Below are 13,353 nucleotides of genomic sequence, written 5' to 3' on the forward strand. Positions count from 1 at the left end.
AAGCTGGTGCCCTGTAATTAGGTGCATAACATTGATAATCGTTATATCTTCCTGTTGAATGGATCCGTTAATCATTATATAGTGCCCCTCTTTGTCTCTCCTAACAGTTTTTGTGGTAAAGTTTATGTTGTCCGATATTAAGATGGCTATGCCCGTTCTTTTTTCATTTCTTTTTTTTTAACTTTTATTTAATGAATATAAATTTCCAGTGTACAGCTTATGGATTACAATGGCTTCCCCCTCCCCTAACTTCCCTCCCACCCACAACCCTCCCCTCTTCCGCTCCCTCTCCCCTTCCATTCACATCAAGATTCATTTTCAATTCTCTTTATATACAGAAGATCAATTTAGTATAAAGATTTCAACAGTTTGCACCCACATAGAAACACAAAGTGAAACATACTGTTTGAGTTCTAGTTATAGCATTAAATCACAATGTACAGCACATTAAGGACAGAGATCCCACATCAGGAGCAAGTGCACAGTGGCTCCTGTTGTTGACCCAACAAATTGACACTCTAGTTTATGGTGCCAGTAACCATCCTAGGCTGTCGTCATGAGTTGCCAAGGCTATGGAAGCCTTCCAAGTTTGCCGACTCTGATCATATTTAGACAAGGTCATAAAAGACAGAGTGAGGATAGTAACCAATGATCCTAAGAGTGGCATTTACCAGGTTTGAACAATTCTACAGCATTAAGTGGGGAAGAGGACCATCAGTACACACAGGTTGGGAGTAGAGCCATTGGAGGTAGAGTAGAGGTTATGATTACAAAGGAATGAGGCCCAAGTGCGCTAGACAGGGTCTAGAACAAAGGACAGTCATTATTAGAGGAGCTAAGAAAGATGCTGTCTAAGATACAAGTAATTTTTCTGATTGAGAGGCAAATAGAACCTGATAGAAGGGGCTTGATGATAATCTGGTGGGCTTTAGGCCTTGTAAATTCAGAGGCCCAGACCTATCTATCTCTTCACATGGGGTATATCCTAAGGGAGGTGTGATCCTCCTAGGGGAGAGCACTCTGTTGACTTTCATTACTTGGCTGGCCTGGGAGGAGAGCTGGCCAGGTAAAGGCAGGGGGCATCTCTAACAAGAAATTTACAGTTCTGCCTGCAATGTTGCTGACCCTACTTGACCATACCCTCAGCTGCAATGGTCACTTTGGAAGTTGGGCTGAGTGAAGGGCTTTTCAGCTTAGAGCCAATCGCTCTTTTTTCATTTCTGTTGGCATGGTATATATTTTTCCAGCCTTTCACTTTCAGCCTGTATGCATCATTGTTGGAAAGATGAGTTTCTTGTAAACAGCAAAAAGATGGGTTTTGTTCCTTAACCCAATCAGCCAATTGGTGTCTTTTAACTGGACAGTTCAAGCCATTAACATTCAATGTGACTATTGAGAAGGAGTAACTTTGCCCTGTCATTTGCCAAAGATACTTTCTATTATATGGTTTGAGACTCCTGTGATCTTTTGGTGTGAGGTTTCCTTCCTTTACCTTCTTTCATATTGGTGACCGTGTTTCTGTGTTTCTGTATGTAATACATCTTTAAGCATCTTTTGCAGGGCTGGACGAGTGGCGACAAATTCTTTCAGTTTCTGTTTGCTGTGAAAAGTCTTTATTTCACCTTCATTCACAAATGAGAGCTTTGCAGGATATAATATTCTGGGCTGGCAGTTTTTCTCTCTTAGTACCTGGGCTATATCTCGCCATTCTCTCCTGGCTTGTAGGGTTTCTGATGAGAAGTCAGCTGTGAGTCTAATTGGAGATCCTCTGAGAGTAATCTGGCGTTTCTCCCTTGCATATTTTAGGATCTTTTCTTTGTGTTTCACTGTGGTGAGTTTGATTATGACGTGTCGTGGTGAGAATCTCTTTTGGTCATGTTTATTAGGGGTTCTATGAGCTTCCTGTACTAGGATGTCTCTGTCCTTCTCTAAACCTGGGAAATTTTCTGCTAGTATCTCACTAAAAAGGCCTTCTAATCCTTTCTCCCTCTCCATGCCTTCAGGAACTCCTAGAAACCGAATGTTGGGTTTTTTAATAGTATCCTGTAGATTCCTGACAGTATTTTTTAGATTTCTGATTTCTTCTTCTTTTCTTTGACTATTTCATTTCCTGTTCTCTGTCTTCTAATTCCGATATTCTCTCTTCTGCTTCACCCATTCTGTTTTTAAGGCTTTCTAATGTGTTTGTCATTTGATCTATTGAGTTCTTCATTTCATTGTGGTTTTTTTGTCACTATCTCAGTTTCCTGTTCTACTAGTTGTTTCATTTCATTTTGATTCCTCCTTAATATTTCATTTTCATGAGAGAGATTTTCTATCTTGTCCATTAAGGATTTCTGTAGTTCAAGAATTTGTTTTTGAGAACTTCTAAATGTTCTTATCAATTTTTTGAGATCTACTTCTTGCATTTCCTCTATCTCTTCATCTTCATAATCTTGCATTGGCGTGTCTTGTTCATTTGGAGGCATCATAGTGTCTTCCTTGCTCTTGTTACCTCGGCTTCTACGTTTGTTGTTTGGCATGTTGGAGATAATTTATCTTTTTTTTTTCCCTGTGGTTTTTTTTTTTTTTCTCGTTATACTATGCCTCTAAGTGGGCTGTCTGCTTTGATGGATCCTTAGGGGCTGTGATGGGTGTGCCCAGAGAGCTCTGCTTGATTCTTCAGGTTTAAGGCTGTGCAAAGAGCGACTCTCCCAGGTTGTTCACTCCCTTGCTCCTTGCTGGATCGCTCTCTCTCTCTCTCTTTTTTTTTCTTTTTTTTTTTTTGACTCATTTGGGAGTGGAATTGAGGGTAGTTGAAATCTGGCCTCTGTGAGTATTCATTTGATCTACCCCTGGGACTACACAAAGAGTTTATGCAGCCCTCAATGTGTTCTGGAGTTTCGCCAAAGTTACTGAGTTTGGCTGCGCTTTACATATGTAAACTGGCGGTGCTCTTTGTTTTGCTCGGTGAGTGAAGAGAGAGGCCTCTGTTCCCCCCCCCAATGTCTCGGGTTTCTGAGGTCTTTGTCTTACCTCCCGTTGGTTCCCGCGCTGGCAAGAGTCTGCGGCTCCTCTCCTGCGGTTGAGTTTCCACGCGGTGGGCTCCCTGTAGGTCCTCTGTGTCACATCCTCTAGATCTGGAAGCGTTTCCTCTGCAGTTTTTTTCTTGAATCTTTTTCTGAGGCTACAGTAATTCCACTTTTATGAAACTTTATTTTCCCAAACTAAGGCGCACATCCTCACTATCCGCCATCTTGGCTCCGCCCCTAAACTAATACACTTTTAAAAAGATCATGGAAAGGGAATGTAGCAAAATTGCATATCCTGTGTTAATGTGAGATATATTAATAAAATTATAAGAATTTATCCAAAAGAAATTAACATAATTACATGAAGGAAAGAATCTGTATAGGGACAAAATCAAATAAAAGCATTATTTTGTGTTTTCCATGTCAAAATCCTAGGGCCTTTTTTCAATGACTTTTATATCCTTTACATTTCCAAATATTTCAAATTAGAGAGAGAGAGAATGAATCTTCCATGTGCTGGTCCACTTCTGAAATGACCACAACACTTGGGGTGAGGTGGACTGAAGCCAGGAATCTAGAATTAAATTTAGGTTTCCCGTGTGGGTGCAGGGACCACATACCTGCTGCCTCCCAGGGTATGTGTTGTCAAAAGCAGAATTGGAAATGGAACCTGGGCTCAAACCCAGGTACTCTGGGATGTGGTCAACCCAAGCATTGGTGGGATGTAACCTGGGGTCAGGGGTGGCGGGTTCTGCAGTGGGATGTCAGATGTGGCAAAGGCAGGGTAGGGAAGGCTGTAACAGTATTTCAGATGGTGCAGGGACCTCTTAGATACCAAAGAGAGAGATATGCACTGAATATAACTCTCATTCTAACTCCACACTCTGTATTCAGGGAAGGTCCATGGTCTGGCCTTCTGGTTTGATGTTTTTCTTACTGGCTCCATAATGACCATGTGGCTATGCCTGGCCATGACAGGTCCCCTGTCACACTGTCACCAGGTCTTGTGCCTGCTCCAGTCACCACCACTTGCCAAGGCTGGAGGAATGCTTTCAGGAACATATCTGCTTTGTGAACCAGCAACTTCTATACCGTGTGGGCAGCTGCTGCTGCCCATGTCCTGGGCCTCAGCACAAGTCATTGTCATATTTTATGTAAGATCATATCAGGGAAGCCTTAATCACCAACTCCCACCCTGCCCCCCACAACCTGACCTTGCTTGGACATCTGCTGCCACAGGCCTGTTGGGCCTGACAGCTGCACATGGGTGGGGTGGGAGGAAGGGAGTGACTTCTAATGAGCCCAGCTGGCTGGACACTCCATTTCAACTAACAAGCCTGCATCAGCATGGGTTTGGCAAGCTGCTTTTTAGTAAATTATTTATTTTTGGAAATGAACCAGTTCAGTTGACTGATCCTCTGAGAAACCCAGCCAGGTGGGCTCAGCCAGCAACCCCTTCTTGCCTTAGACTCAGGGGCTTGGTGGTGAGGGGTGGCCCTGATGAGTATTCAGGGAAGGTTGGGGACAAGCCCTGGGGGACCCCTCTCAACCAACCTTCCCTCACACTTGAGGGTAAACCCTCCCCAACTGTCTGAAGGCCTCCACCCACAGGCCCTGCTTTTGCTGTTATGTTGTCTCTGAGTCCCTGTAGGTCCCTCTCCCAGTCCACACCAATATGTGGCCTGGAGAGAAGGACACCATGGGTTACATGGGGGTAGAAACAGAAACATCCACATCTATCAGAAGGTGCCCCATCCTCTTTCCTCACACTAATGTTAGGCCCATGTTTCCCTCCATCAGCATGGCTGCTACAGTCCCTATGGCCATGATGACATTTTGCTCCCTCTCCATCCTTGGAAGGGACCAGGCAGCGACTTCTCCCACCAAGTACAGGAATAATAGAAAGATAAAATAAACATAGAGGAAATGCATATTTCAAACAGTAAGTACAGTATTTAAATGTAGCACCATGTGACATTTGAAAAGGTTACAAAAGCACTTTTATAGAATTATAATCAATATATATGAGCTGGATACAATAACAAAATGGAGACCAGTAATTTTATTATTCTATTGTTGGTTCTGAAACAGACGTGAGGTGTAGACTCATATATTTGATGGGTGGAGTGTCTCTGAAAGATTGTAGATTGAAATGACATCATGAGCTACATTTAAGCATCAATGCATGCATGACTGAACAGCAAGGAAGATTGTTTTCCACTACATTGATGTCTTACAAAAATAAATAAAAATGTTTGTAAATCATCAGATTAAAATTAGAACATCTTATCAACCCCATTACACCACACTCTTTGTCAACCTCCCATATTCACCATATCTGTATGTAGGAAAATGATTATTACCTAAATGTATGCACACTCTAAGATAATATTTTTTTATTTTCAATGTCTATTTTGATCTGATTTATTTGTTTGTCTGTTTCAAATACATTTATTTTCTATCATAATCAGATTTTTTGGCTGCATGCTTTTTATTTTAATTTTCCATGTTATACCTTCAAATGTATTTATATCTGATTATCATTTTCATTATTTTTTGACAGATAGAGTTACAGACAGTGAGAGAGAGACAGAGAACAAGGTCTTCCTTTTATTGGTTTACTCCCCAAATGGCTGCTACGGCCGGCGCTGCCTGGATCCGAAGCCAGGAGCCAGGTGCTTCCTCCTGGTCTCCCATGTGGGTGCAGCAGCCCAAGCACTTGGGCCATCCTCCACTGCCTTCCTGGGTCACAGCAGAGAGCTGGACTGGAAGAAAGGCAGCCGGGACTAGAACCCAGTGCCCATATGTGATGTTGGCACCGCAGGTGGAGGATTAACCAAGTGAGCCATGGCACAGGCCTGATTATCATTTTCAGTTCATTTCTGCCTTTTTAATTTTATTTTTAAATAAACCCCAGTTAACAATTTTGATCATTTTGCTCTATTTTTTCATGTGTATCAACATGACATGTAAAATATGTTAGCATATCTTGATTAATAACTTACTGTAGTCCACAATACATGAACAAAAATATCTGTTGTGATGTATTCTCTTGAAAAATAAGATGACAGTGGAAGTCATTGAGATAACTTTTTTGGAATGTCCATCATAAAGGAGGAAGCCTTAGCTGCAAAATCATTTTCCTTATTCCTTCCTGAAACACAGATAGTCTGTTGGTTATACAGCAGTTATTATGTATCTATGAGGCAAGAATATGGAGAATATGACACAGGATCATGTCACTGCTTACACTCTCAGACTAACAGATTAGTCCCTGATCATATAGTTTGGTGAGATTGTTACAAATAAAAATAAAAATGATTTAGATAAGCCCATGAGTTCAATTATCTGTTATACTCAATCAGGTTTATTCTTAATAGAAATAATTTTTTGTTTTATTTAGTAAGCATAATTATTATCAATCACCCTCCTTATCTCTTACCCAGGTTGTAACTTATGGTACTTCAGTCTCCAATAAATGATGCATGAAGTCTCTCTGGTATTAAGGAAAAGACTTCCCATTGTCTGACCCCCCCTCACCTCAGCACAATACTAACATTATTTCAAGAGTATAACTTTGAGAAATATTTACCAAGTCATACAGATATCTTGCAGACTATAATTTTTAGTCTAAAATGATGTTTGTTCCTCTTATCTGTTCTATTAGAAGATGCCATTGATTATAATTCATCTAAACCAAAACAGCAGTGTCATTTTTACTTCAGTATATATTTACTTTTGTTTTTTTCTTTTTCTACAATAAATGAAAGTGTAGAGAAAGCAATTTTAAAGACATTTCTTAAAATGTTCCCTTTAGAGAGAACAATCCAACATGGGAAGTGGGAGACACAGCAGACTCATAGAATGGCAGATGTCCTAAACAACACTCTGGCCTCAGAATCAGCCCTTAAGGCATTCGGATCTGGCGGAAGAGCCCATGAGAGTATTTTAGGCATGGAAAGCCAAGACACCATGGAAAAGATAAAAAGAAGACCTAAATGAAAGATCTCTGTGAGTGAGATCCCAGTGGAAAGAACGGGGCCATTAAACTAGGAGTTACCTTTCTCTGAAGGGAGGAGAGAACTTCCACTTTGACTATGACCCTGTCGGAATAAGATTGAAGTCGGCGAACCTTAAAGGCTTCCATAGCCTTGGCAACTCATGACTAGAGCCTAGGGAGATTACTGACACCATAAACAAGAGTGTTAAGTTGTTAAATCAACGTCAGGAATCACTGTGTACTTACATCCCATGTGGGATCTGTCCTTAATGGGTTGTCCAATGTGAACTAATGCTATAACTAGAACTGAAACAGTATTTTTACACTTTGTGTTTCTGTGTGGGTGCAAACTGATGAAATCTTTACTTAGTATATACTGAATCGGTCTTCTGTATATAAAGATAATTGAAAATGAAAAAGAAAAATGGTGTTAAATGGGAAGTTACATAGAAAATTAATCATTTTTTAAAAAAATATGTAGGATCTCTGTCATGAATGTGCTGTACACTGTGATTTAATGCTATAACTAGTACTCCAACAGTATTTTTCACTTTGTGTTGCTATGTGAGGGCAAACGGTTGAAATCGTTACCTAATATATACTAAACTGATCTTCTGTATATAAAGAGAATTGAAAATGAATCTTAATATGAATGGAAGGGGAGAGGGAGTGGGAAAGGGGAGGGTTGTGGGTGGGAGGGAAGTTATGGGGGGGGAGCCATTGTAATCCATAAGCTGTACTTTGGAAATTTATATACATTAAATAAAAGCTTTAAAAAATGTTCCCTTTAGATAAATGAATAGATGGCAGTCAGAAAGCTAGAGAAATTAAGAAAAGATATTATAATTTAAACAAATACCTATGAGGGGGCATACTAACACTTGCCTGTTAATTATCCATGTTCCATTCCTGCTAGTAATGCCTGGCTCATTTTAACATTAATATTTATCCACAGAATAATTGTTATCTCAGGGTGACTGTTGTAGCACTTTAGGTTAAGCTGACACTTAGAATGCACACATCAATCCACCTTCCTGATAATACACTTGTGAGGAAGCAGATATTGGGTCAACTAGATGGGTTCCTGCCACATACCTAGGAGACCTGGCTGGAGTTTCTGCCTCCTGGCTTTGGCTTGGCCCAGCTGAAGCTATCGAGGGTATTTGGGGAATGAAACTGAAAAGAAGATTCATTCTCATTACCATTCTCATTCTCCTCTTTTCTCTCTTCTTCCTTTCCTCCTCTGCCCCTCCTCCCCTTCCCCTCCTCCTCTCCTCCCCCCTCCCCTCCCCTTCCTCCTCCCCTCCCCTTTCTCCTCTCCTCTCTTCTCCTCTCCTCTCCTCTTCATTCTCTCTCTCTCTCTCTCTCTCTCTCTCTCTCTCTCTCTCTCCCTCTCCCTCTCCCCTCTCCCCTCTCCCCTCTCCCCTCTCCCCTCTCCCTCTCCCCTTCTCTACCATTCTGCCTTTCCAAGAACTCATGGGATTGAGCTTCATTCAGATGTGGTGGAATATGCCAGGGGAAAACAGGAAAACTTCATCAAACATAGTGATAGCTTTGATAAATTTGAGTTGTGTGATGCTGCATTTGTGGTTGGTAATTGCCTCCAGAGAGCATCTGACAGTTATCAGTATGATCAAATTATTGTGTTGCTGGAGTCCAGAAAGACAATGAAAGCTACGTGAAAATTTTACTGAACATGGGAGGCCTACTAGTCATTCCTGTAGAAGATCAGTTAACACAGATTATGCAAACTGAAGAAAGCACTTGGAAAAGTAAAAATATCCTTGCTGTTTTATTTGCTCTACTTGTGCAGGCAAGAAAGAATGATTACAGCAAACCTGATTCTGTGGGACTCCTCCCCACCCTGTGCTCTGAGGAACCTGAGGGACTTGTCCTGTATTTACATTCACTGCACTTAAAAATTTCATAAATGATGAAACGCAGGCCAAAGGGATTCCCTAAAAGGCTCCACCCAAAATGAAAAGAGAATGAAACAGAATTAACACGTAGATCTTTGTGGGTAATCAGCTTATTCCTCAGCCTCTAGACAGTGAGGATCACAAATAAGAGGAGGGGAAAGACCACAGCAAAGCCATGAAGCCAGAAGGGTCTCAGAATTTACTGAGAAAATCATAAAGCTGCCCCTCCCTGAGTCTTTAAAAGTTTACTTGACATATTTTAGAGACAAATAACAGATTAAGAAGACAGAATGCCTACTGATAATTCCTGTAGTCTTGAATACGTAGCATTTTTTAGTTGAAAGAATTATTCCTTTAATCAGAATGGTAGGGGAAAAGTATAACCTGTTTCTGTAATGGAAATGATGTATTCAGTCATTTATTTTTTTTATTTTTTATTTTTGACAGGCAGAGTGGACAGTGAGAGAGAGAGACAGAGAGGAAGGTCTTCCTTTTTGCTGTTGGTTCACCCTCCAATGGCCGCTGCAGCCGGCGCATCTCGCTGATCCGAAGCCAGGAGCCAGGTGCTTCTCCTGGTCTCCCATGCGGGTGCAGGGCCCAAGGACTTGGGCCATCCTCCACTGCCTTCTCGGGCCATAGCAGAGAGCTGGCCTGGAAGAGGGGCAACCGGGATAGAATCCGGCGCCCCAACCGGGACTAGAACCCGGTGTGCTGGCGCCGCAAGGCAGAGGATTAGCTTGTTAAGCTATGGCGCTGGCCTATTCAGTCATTTAAAAGGATCCTTTTTATAAAATCTATTTTTCTTTAATCTTGGGGAAATTCTGTTTTGTCTCAGAATGATTTGAAAGTGGAATGCAACTACAGTCAAGACATTGTGTCCTATAAATTGTTTTCTGACTCCTTACAGATTTATAGTGGTAAATGTTAGACATAATTTTATATAAATTAAGACCATTGTTAAGCATATAAATTTCATCTGAATTGCAGTTATTTTATTTCCTCTATAAAAGTCCCTCATAAAGAAATAAAATGCTTTGTAGACCTATTTACCTTTTTTAAAAGATGTATTTATTTATTTATTTGAAAGTCAGAGTTACACAGAGAGAGGAGAGGCAGAGAGAGAGAGAGAGAGAGAGAGAGAGAGAGAGAGAGAGACAGACAGGTTCACTCCCCAATTGGTCACATTGGCCAGAGCTGCACCGATCCAAAGCCAGGAGCTAGAAGCTTCTTCTGAGTTTCCCACATGGGTGCAGGGGCCCAAGGTCTTGAGCCATGTTCTATTGCTTTCCCAGGCCATAGTAGAGAGCTGGATCAGTAGTGGAGCAGCCATGTCTTGAACTGGCGCCCATGTGGGATGCTGGCACTTCAGCCCATGGCAATAACCCACTGCACTACATCACTGGCCCCGACCTATTTACCTTACTTTTGTTGAAATCACTATTTCTGAATTGCTGGAGACATATTCCAGGCAATATATGAGTGCAATAATAATGCAACATAATAAGTAATTTAGCTTTTACATAAAACACAAATTTCATGAAATTTTACAGTCCTGCAACTTTTGCTTTTGAATCAGTTGACCAAAGACCTGGGCAGGAGTGGGAGGGGATATCTGCTTCTCTGAGAGACTTTTAATAGCACAGCAAGTGAATATTAGAAAGTATACATTTACCACAACTCTTAGTTTGTATGAACCCTTTACAATTTTAGTATTTAAAGTTAATGAGATCATCTTGACTCTCTCAAGATTTCAAGGTCTATTAAAGATTGTTTTTTCTATGGTTCACTGTATAAAGTATTTGGTTTAAGAGCTCCAGTGTTGTGTGTGACTCTTAGCATAGACAGTGAGTGAGTGAATGAAATAAGCATGTGTAACTGCCACTTTCCTGGAAAGCTCTGAATTTCAGGGCTACAGCAGGTGTGGGTAGCAGATGCACCTCAGTAAATGGGACTTCCAGTTTATCTGAATATTTATCTTTGACAAAAGGGGGGTGCTGAGCTTACAGCATTTGCTTTGGATCTTTCTAGTATAAGAAATAATCCCAGAACTTGTATGTAGACAACTTCCATTTTGAAAAGCCAGTTCAGAATCACAATATAAACTTTGGGATCTACAACATGCTCATCTAACCACTCACTTTTTAATGTGTTTTTTAGCAAAATTATAATGGTTTTACTTTTTTGCTTAATATCACGTACTTAATATACTCATTATGTGAATTTTGTTATAGCTTATCAGTGATAAAACTGGCAGAAAATGTCATTCTGACTTTGTTTCCCTAGGAAGGCATGTAAACAATCATGCCTTGATAAAAAAGTATACACTGTAACCTGCCACTTAATGTTAATATGGATTACATATTTTCAAAGGGAAAAATGTGAAGGTATCCCTACCATCAGCATTATTATTATAATCATTATTCAGATATGCTTAAGGAAATCCAAGCATTGTATGGTAAATGGATTTTTATTTCTCTACTAAGTTACAAGTATTGATTCAAAAATCTCAGCTCTAACAATTCTACACATCTGAAAACAAGCAGTTTAAATAATGCAAGTATGACATCGCTCCAGATAATTGAGGATGCTTTAGCGACATGAAGGACAGTTTCAGGGAAAGTACTGCTTCCAGTGGCTGGGAGTAGGCTGGAGGGTACCACTACATTTTACTTATATGATTGTTAAGCTGCTACTAAGACATGCTTCCTCAGGTTTCTGTCTAGAAAACAGCTTCATATCGTTGTCATCTGTTGGAAATGTTCATTTGATTTGGAATCAAGTGCTTGTTTTAAAACTGATGAAATCTTTACTTAGTATATACTGAATCGATCTTCTGTATATAAAGATAATTGAAAATGAAAAAAATGGTGTTAAATTGGAAATTGCATAGAAAATTAATCAATTTTTAAAAAATATCATGTAGGATCTCTGTCTTTAATGTGCTGTACACTGTGATTTAATGCTATAACTAGTACTCCAACAGTATTTTTCACTTTGTGTTACTATGTGGGGGCAAACTGTTGAAATCTTTACTTAATATATACTAAACTGATCTTCTGTATATAAAGAGAATTGAAAATGAATCTTGATGTGAATGGAAGGGGAGAGGGAATGGGAAAGGGGAGGGTTGCAGGTGGGAGGGAAGTTATGGGGGGAAGCCATTGTAATCCATAAGCTGTACTTTGGAAATTTATATTCATTAAATAAAAGTTAAAAATAAATAAATAAAATAAAATAAAAGTGTAGCTGTGAACATGTTTTTATCTGGAAATCCTGGGAAGAGTGGAAAGAAGGGACCCTCAAAAAAGAAGGTACCTTTCTCTGAAAGGAGGAGAGAACTTCCACTTTGGTTATGGCCCTGTCTAAATAATGTCAGAGTTTGTGGACTCAAAGGCTTCCATAGCCTTGGCAGCCCATGACAAGAGCCTCAGGTGATCACTGACATCATAAATAAGAATGTCAATTGTTAAATCCCAACAGGAGTCACTGTGCATTTGCTCCCCATGTAGGACCTCTGTCTTTAATGAGTTGTACTATGAAAATTAATAGTAAAACTTGTCTTCAGATGGTGCTTTATATGTTCTGTGTGGGTGGCTGGGTGGGTGCAAGCTGTTGAAATATTTACTTAGTATAGAGTTGATCTTCTGCATAAAATAATTTAAAATGTGTCTTACTGAAGAATGGGATGGGAGAGGGAGTAGAAGGTGGGATGAGAGTGGAGGTGGAAGGGCCAATTTGAGGGAAAGAACTGCTATATTCCAAAAGCTGTACCTATGAAATTAAATTTATTAAATAAAAGCTTTATTAAAAAAAAGAAGACGTCCAGTTTGAAAGGGAACTTTTGGAATGACAGAGGGAGGGCCTCTGTAAATAAACTTTTCCATAAATAAAAAGAAATCCTGGGGAGACGTAGCCATCTTTTCTCACCCTTCTCTCCCTAATTTTATTGGAGCTGGTGTCCAGATATGTAAAAGTACATGTTCTTAAATAATGGCTTTACTATTTAGGAGAGTGTTTTTGCTAGGCATATATTTGAAGAATAACTTTTTTATAATGTCTTTCATTCTCTCATCCTTGTTAGAGTGTACAGATTTTTCATGATCATTGAATACTTTTTGTCATGGAAATGTATCTTTCGTGTTTTTAAGTGCATTCATTTTACAGTTGTGATGTTATCATTGACTTTAAGATAGTGGTAGAAATAAAATAATGAACAAATTTTTAAATAAAATTTATTTGCCAGGTAGAGTTATAGAGAGAGAGAGAGAGAGAGAGAGAGAGAGAGAGAGAGAGAGAAAGGTGTTCCTTCCATTGGTTCACTCCCCAAATGGCCGCTATGCCTGGCACTGCACTGATCCGAAGCCAGGAGCCAGGTACTTTCTTCCTGGTCTCCCATGCGTGTGCAGGGGCCCAAGCACCTGGG

General features: G+C 40.1%; 1 pseudogene; it reads left to right on the plus strand.

Moving 5' to 3' along the window:
- Positions 1-9,203, plus strand: part of LOC133746950 (protein-L-isoaspartate O-methyltransferase domain-containing protein 1-like) — a 48,800-nt pseudogene extending 39,597 nt beyond the window's left edge.
- The last annotated feature ends 4,150 nt before the right edge of the window (positions 9,204-13,353 follow it).

Source organism: Lepus europaeus, chromosome 18 (assembly GCF_033115175.1).
Source record: "Lepus europaeus isolate LE1 chromosome 18, mLepTim1.pri, whole genome shotgun sequence".
Classification (NCBI taxonomy): domain Eukaryota; kingdom Metazoa; phylum Chordata; class Mammalia; order Lagomorpha; family Leporidae; genus Lepus; species Lepus europaeus.